Consider the following 7629-nt stretch of genomic DNA (forward strand, 5'->3'; position numbering starts at 1 on the left):
CAACGACTTTAGAAAACAATGATGCACAAATTATTAACTCTCCAAATAAACGTTTAGGCTCAAGTCTCACAAGGTTGTAACGTTCATTTGAGTTCCTTCCTTCAAGCATGTTACAAAAACTGATTTTTCCTTTATGATTGCATGTGAATTCATAAATTATAACCACAATCAAGCATACACCAAAGAGTAAATCAAATTTTCATCCATGTTTATAACTCTCTTTAAAAATAAACCCACACCAAAAACAATTAAACAAGTAACAAATAAAAATGACAATCATGGCAAAATAAAATTGCAGAAAAGGGAAGGTTTTTAGGAACGTAAGACATGGGTTGCCTCCCAAGAAGCGCTTGCTTTAACGTCGTACAGTCGGACGAAACTTCCTTCTAAGCTTGGATAGGGCTCACGGCACTGAGTGGGATTTCTTCCACAATCTGCCTTACATCACTCTCATAGTATAGCTTCAGACGATGCCCATTCACTTTGAATTCGTCCCCGTTCCTTAAGCTTTTAACTTGGACTGCACCATGGGGAAAAACATTAGTGACAACAAATGGCCCAATCGACTTAGACTGTAACTTACCAGGGAATAATCGTAGACGGGAATTGAATAGTAGCATTTTCTGTCTAATTGAGAATGTTTTTCCCCGAATCATTTTTTCATGAAACACCTTTGTTTTCTCCTTGTAAATTCGCACATTCTCATAGGCTTCGTTCCGTATCTCCTCAAGTTCATTCAGTTGGAGCTTCATATTCATTCCAGCAGCATTTAAGTCCAAATTGAATGTTTTCACAACCCAGTGCGCTTTGTGCTCCAATTCAACAGGTAGGTGACAAGGCTTGCCGTAGATTAGTCAAAATGGAGACATTGCTAGAGGTGTTTTATAGGCAGTGCGATATGCCCACAGTGCATCTTTTAAACGTAAGCTCCAATCCTTCTGGTTTGGCCCAACAATCTTCTCCAAGATTTGCTTAATTTCTCTATTTGAGACTTCAGCTTGGCCACTTGTTTGAGGGTGGTATGGCGTGGAAACCCGATGCTTCACATTATACTTTTTAAACAGCGTCTCAATGGTGCGATTACAAAAGTGGGAGCCTCCATAGCTTATGAACACCCTCGGCATGCCAAATCTGGAAAAGATGTTAGCCTTGATAAAATCTGCCGCCACTTTAGAATCGTTAGTACAGGTGGCTTTGGCTTCCACCCATTTCGACACATAATCAACGGCTAGCAAAATATAAGTAAAACCATATGAGGGCGGAAAGGGTCCCATGAAATCCATACCCTATACATCAAAGATCTCCACATTAAAGATGGGGGTTTGCGGCACTTGGTCATTGGCACCTATTGTACCTGTTCTTTGGCATCTATCACAAATCATACAAAATGTTCTAGCATCTTTAAACAATGTAGGCCAATAAAAACCACTCTCTAAAACTTTAAGGGTTGTCCTTTGGGTGCCAAAATGACCCCCACATGCATAACTATGGCAAAATGCAAGAATTGAATTAAACTTGGAATTGTGCACACATCTACGAATAATCTGGTCAGGACAATACTTCCACAAATATGGATCATCCCACACATAAAATCGTGCATCATTTCTGAGTTTATCACGCTTGTATTTATCTAGAGTGCTAGGAACTTGTTTTGTGACCAAATAATTGACCAAATCAGCATACCAAGGCTCACTTACCTCTAGGGACAGCAATTGCTCGTCAGGGAATGTCTCTAGAATGGGTAAGGAGTCTTCCTCATGCACCAAATGACTGAGTTGGTCAGCCACCACGTTTTCACTCCCCTTTTTATCTCTTATTTCAATGTTGAACTCTTGAAGTAGGAGCATCCAACGAATCAGCCTTGGTTTGGCCTCCTTCTTGGTGAGAAGATACTTCAACGCTGCATGGTTAGAATATACAATCACTCTAGTGCCAAGTAAGTATGAACAAAATTTATCTAAAGCAAATACAACTGCAAGAAGTTCTTTCTCAGTGGTAGAATAATTCAATTGAGCATCGTTTAAGGTCCGGGAAGCGTAGTGGATGACGTGGGGCTATTTGTTCCTCCTTTGGCCTAAAACAACACCAATGGCATAATCGGATGCATCACACATTAGCTCAAATGGAAGGCTCCAATCTGGTGGCATAATGATGGGGGCCGAAGTCAACATGTCCTTAAGGGTTTTGAAAGCGGTCTCACACTCTTTGTTGAACTCGAATGCTACTTCTTTTTGGAGTAAATGGCAAAGGGGTTGGGGGATTTTTTAGAAATCATTGATGAATATCCTATAAAATCTTGCATGGCCGAGAAAAGAACGAACATCCCTCACCGAAGTGGGAGAGGATAAGTGAGGTACAAGATCTATTTTAGATTTATCAACCTCAATCCCTTTTTCTAATATGATATGCCCCAAAACTATAGCTTGTTTTACCATAAAATGACACTTTTCCCAATTCAAGACAAGATTAGTTTCGATGCATCATTGTAAGATCAGAGTAAGATTATTCAAGCATGCATCAAATGAGTCACCAAAGACACTAAAGTCATCCATAAACACTTCAATGATCTTTTCCACAAATTCTGAGAAAATACTTACCATACACCTTTGGAATGTGGCTGGTGCGTTGCATAGCCCAACTGGTATGCGTCGATAAGCAAAGGTACCAAAAGGACATGTAAAGGTAGTCTTTTCTTGGTCATCGGGAGCTATCACAATCTGATTATAACCCGAATAGCCATCAAGAAAACAATAAAATGAATGACCGGCTAACCTTTCTAACATTTGATCAATAAAGGGCAGGGGGAAGTGATCTTTTCTTGTCGTAGCGTTGAGCTTCTGATGGTCAATACAAACTCTCCATCCGGTTTGGATTCGGGTGGGCACAAGCTCATTATCTTCATTTTTTACCACAGCGACTCCGGACTTCTTAGGAACAACTTGGACCGGTGAAACCCAATGACTATCAGAAATTGGATAAATTACTCCACAATCTAGTAGCTTGATGATTTCCTTCTTCACAACGTCCATCATGGGTGGATTGAGCTGGCGTTGTGCTTCTCTAGATGGTTTGGCTCCTTCTTCCAAGAGTATTCGATGCATGCAAGTGGTAGGGCTAATTCCCTTGATATCGACCAATGTCCACCCAATGGCAGTTTTGTATTCCCGAAACACCTTACCAACTTGTCCTCCTCTTGTGCAGTGAGTGAAGAAGAGACGATGACGAGCAGCATCTCTTGTTCTCCCAAAAACACATATTTCAAATGGCTCAGCAATGGTTTAAGCTCTAGGGAAGGGTGTTGGATTACATAAGGAAGCAACTTGTTAGTCGAATTGGGAATTGAAATTAGGTTAGGAGACTTACCAATATGCTTTGGATTTGACTCTAGGACAGCAACCATCTCTACCAATTCTTTTTTAATAGGCATGGCAAGATGTTCCTTGTTGTTGCCGTGTGCATGCCTAAGTCCTAACCCTTCGTTTTTTAGTTCAATGCTTTGCGTGAGAGTCTTTTCAAGTGCATCCTCACTCAAATCATCAAGGAATTCCTGCGCCCAAGAGTCAATCACATCAATAGAGAAACAAGAGTGACCATCATGAGGATATCTCATAGCATCAGAAATATTGAAATCAATAACTTCCCCATCAAATTCCATGGTCAATGTTCCCTTAAATACATCTATCTTTGTACGGGCAGTCTTCATGAATGGTCGGCCAAGTAATATTGGTAATTGAGGGGAATGGTTCGAGTCTTCCATTTCAAGCACTTAGAAGTCCGCCTGAAAGACTATGTGATTCACCTGAACTAAAACATCTTCCAAAACACCTTTTGGATACGCATTAGATCTATCGGCCAGTTGAATGATCACTCCATCATTTTTTAATTCTCCCAAGTTCATAGATGCATATATTGAATAAGGCATGACATTTATTGATGCACCTAGATCTAACATGGCAGATTCAAAGCGAGTATTTCCTATAACACAAGGAATTGTAAAACTGCCTGGATCTTTGCACTTAGGAGGTAATTTTCGTTGCAACATAGCTGAGACATTCTCACTTACCCTTACCACCTATTTGTTCGAAGGCCTCTTCCTTGTAGTGCACAGCTCCTTCAGGAACTTAGCATACTTAGGGACTTGTTTAATTGCATCTAGAAGTGGAATGTTGACTTGCACCTTTCTGAATGTGTCAATGATGTCTTTGTCACTCTCTTCCTTCTTTGATTGCATAAACCTACGAGGAAAGGGTGCATTGGTTGGAATGGAATTAGAAGTCATGGAATTTGAACCCAACTTACCTTTTGTGGTCGAATTAGGATGTGTAGGTGGCTGCGGCAAAGATTGCTCAATCCTTGCCGAGGGCAGGCCTTGTTCCTTCTCCTCATATTGCATCTTTTCATCCTCCTTTTGATTGGATTTAGATGGGCTGGGATTAGATCCAACTTCTTTTCCACTTCGCAAAGTGATGGCTTTGGTAGATTCGAAGCCTCCCTTTGGATTCACATCCGTCGAACTAGGTAACTTAATTGGTTCTCTACTAAATTTCCCCATGAACTCAGCCATTTGTCCCATTTGTCTCTTCAATTCAGTTACATCTCAAGCTTGATTTTGCACTTCCTTGGCGTAATTGTGCATATCTTTGGCTTGATTTTCCTAACCCTTCGCCAATGTAGTTAGTAATTGAATAACTTGAGCATTATCAAAAGACAAACCTGAGTTATTTTGGGCAGGTTGTGTTTGGGGTTGTGCGGGTGCATACGGCCTTTGATAGTATCCCGGAGGTTGCTGTCTGAATGCACTTTGTTGTTAGGTTTGTTGAGGCTCCCTCCATTTGAAATTTTGATGATCTCTCCCACCTGGATTGTATGAATTCGAGAATGAATCATTCCTTGGTTGGTTTTGACTCCCAAAACCCACGGCGTTGGCAGATTCCCACCCTCCAATCTCGATCAATTGAGGGCACTTATCCGTGAGATGTTCATTCATTGAGCACACGCCACAAGCAGCTACACTTTATTCTTTTGGTTTTTCAACCACCTGTGAAAGAAGAGTAGTAAGATTAGCCACTTGATTTTGAAGTTCGGAAATAGCACTTACCTCATTAACATGTTGCTGCCGTGGGTTGTCTCTTTGACCAACGCCGTCATATTGTTGAGCATTCAATGATCGGTTAGCAATTAAGGTCTTGCCAGCCATGGGTGTTTTGTCCACCAAAGCTCTTCTCGCTGAGGCATCTAGCATTTGGCGTTCAATTGGTAGAAGCCCTTCGTAGAAATATTGAAGAAGAAGCTCCTCCTTCATCTGGTGCTATGGACATGAAGCAATAAAGGTTTTAAAACGCTCATAGTAAGTAGGAAAAGATTCACCTTGGTTTTGCTGAATGCCACTAATCCTTTTGCGTAGTAGAATGACTCGAGAAGTTAGAAAAAACTTCTCCAAAAATGCCCATTTCATACTCTCCCATGATGTGACAGTTCCGGGGGCTAGCTCATACAACCAATCTTTAGCCTTTTCCAAGAGAGAAAAGGGAAAAGCCTTCATTTTCAGAATGCTCCCATCAACATTCACAGGGGTCATGCTCAAACAAACAACCTCGAACTCCTTCAAATGTTTATTAGGATCTTCCATGGACAACCCATGGAACTTAGGAATATGGTGCAATAAACTGGACTTTAATTCGGACTCGTCGGTCTTGTTTTGGGCCGTCCTTGGATATTGAATGCATAAAGGCAGAGCATTGTCCAATCCCGAAGTGGAAAGCTCCTTGATTGTTCGATTTTCTACTGCCATATCTTGGACTTCTTTAAAAGTCCTTGCCGTGGCCTCCTCTTCCTCTTTTACTTTGTCTTCTTCAAGATCTGGTGCAGGTTAAGATGGTTAGGGATCTTGTTGATTCCTTGCTCGTCTCAAAGTTCGTTCAAAATCGTCGTCAAAGTCAAAGATGTGCTTATGAACAGGTTGAGAACTTCCAGTCATAAACCACCTAAAACAAGAAAACAGGTAAAATCAGCAACTAGGTGTTGGAGATATGCCCTGAAAGTCAATCTTTGGAAGAAACCTTTCAGGACAATGTCTATATGTATGGAAAAACTCTAATACATCAAAAAGGCAAAGTCACTCATTAGGACTATCTCAATAATCGATATAGGTCCTAAAAGGTGAATCCATGGACAATGGATCGATGGAAGAAGTAATCTAATGATGTTAGACTATAGAGACCTTCTTCTTATAACCATGATGTCCAAAAGAGTTCCTGGTCATAGGATTGTCAGAGGGACACTGACAATATATAGACCAGTACATACTAAGTCCCCTTTCAATGGGAAGGATGGAAAGTCTCATGCCATTCGTGTAGTGACACTAAGACAAGTATGTAGGTGCTCATTATGAGATTAGTTCACTAAACACAATCAAACGAGAGTTCTTGCATGGAGGTCTACTTACATGTCAAGCAAGTAACTCTACTGGTTGGAATAATGTAAGTAATCCTTTGACCTGAGACATCATAGTTGTCTTGGGGATACGTTGCTGATCATTTGATAATGAGATGTGACCACATCTCATCTTAGATGTGTTCTATGCATTGTTGGGGGTCAGTGATTTATTCTCAGAGGCATGTGAATGATCAACAAGGGATCTCTAATCCTCGTTATGAGAGGATGAATACTCTAAGATATGATTCAGGAATCTTCGGCCGAAGTATCGAGCGTAATGATGGAAAACGTTCCTATACGACTCCATAAAATCATATAACTTGATATAATCACATTAGGGGTTTGACATTAAATATCCATACCCTAGTAATATGATTGTGAGTATTGTATTAGAGAAGAATCGAATTACATTGTAATTCCAACTGAATAGGTTCTCGGAACAAATTCTACATTAGCTTGGGTAGCCATGATATATGGTTAGATGTCACTCATGGCTTGTGGGTTCTTCTAGATGATTAAATAAGTAGTCATCAAAGAAGAAGGAGAATTGAAAGTAAGTTTTAATTCACTAAGTGATTGGATTAATACAAATCAATTGGATTGGTTCCAATCACCTCACTGCCTTGCTAATTAGAACCTAAAATGATTGTACACCGAAACACTCTTGTAGTGAGACAACTAAAGGATGATCGAATAAATTAATTGGATTAATTAAGTGTTATGATTAATTAGAAAGTCTAAAAAAATCGTTGAAGCGATGAAAGATCGTTTTGGACTTAAAGAAAAGTTCAGGTTCATTTGGGCCCATTAGGCCCAAACCCATTGGGCTTTTATTTAAGCATAGGATGACTTGAAATGATAAAAGCCCAAAGCCCAAACAACACAAAAGGGATTGGCCAAGGAGAGAAAGAGAGAGTCAAGTTGTTGATTCACTTCTTAGACATTTATAAAGGAAGTTTAGTGAAAAGTTTCATTAGGGTTTTTTTAGTGTTCTTTTTCACAAAAGAAGAAAACAAGTCTCTCTCTCTCAACACTTAAAGGCCGGCCACCATAAGGGAGAAGTAGCTAATCATCTTCTCTCCCTTTTTGGTTATTTCATTATCCATCTCACTACAGTAGTGGGTGTGGATCTTTTAGAGGTCTTCTACTTTGGAAACTAAAGGAGAAAGGAGTTCCAAATCTTTCAAGGTGGAG

This window comes from Malus domestica, chromosome 04, assembly GCF_042453785.1.
Source record: "Malus domestica chromosome 04, GDT2T_hap1".
NCBI lineage: Eukaryota > Viridiplantae > Streptophyta > Magnoliopsida > Rosales > Rosaceae > Malus > Malus domestica.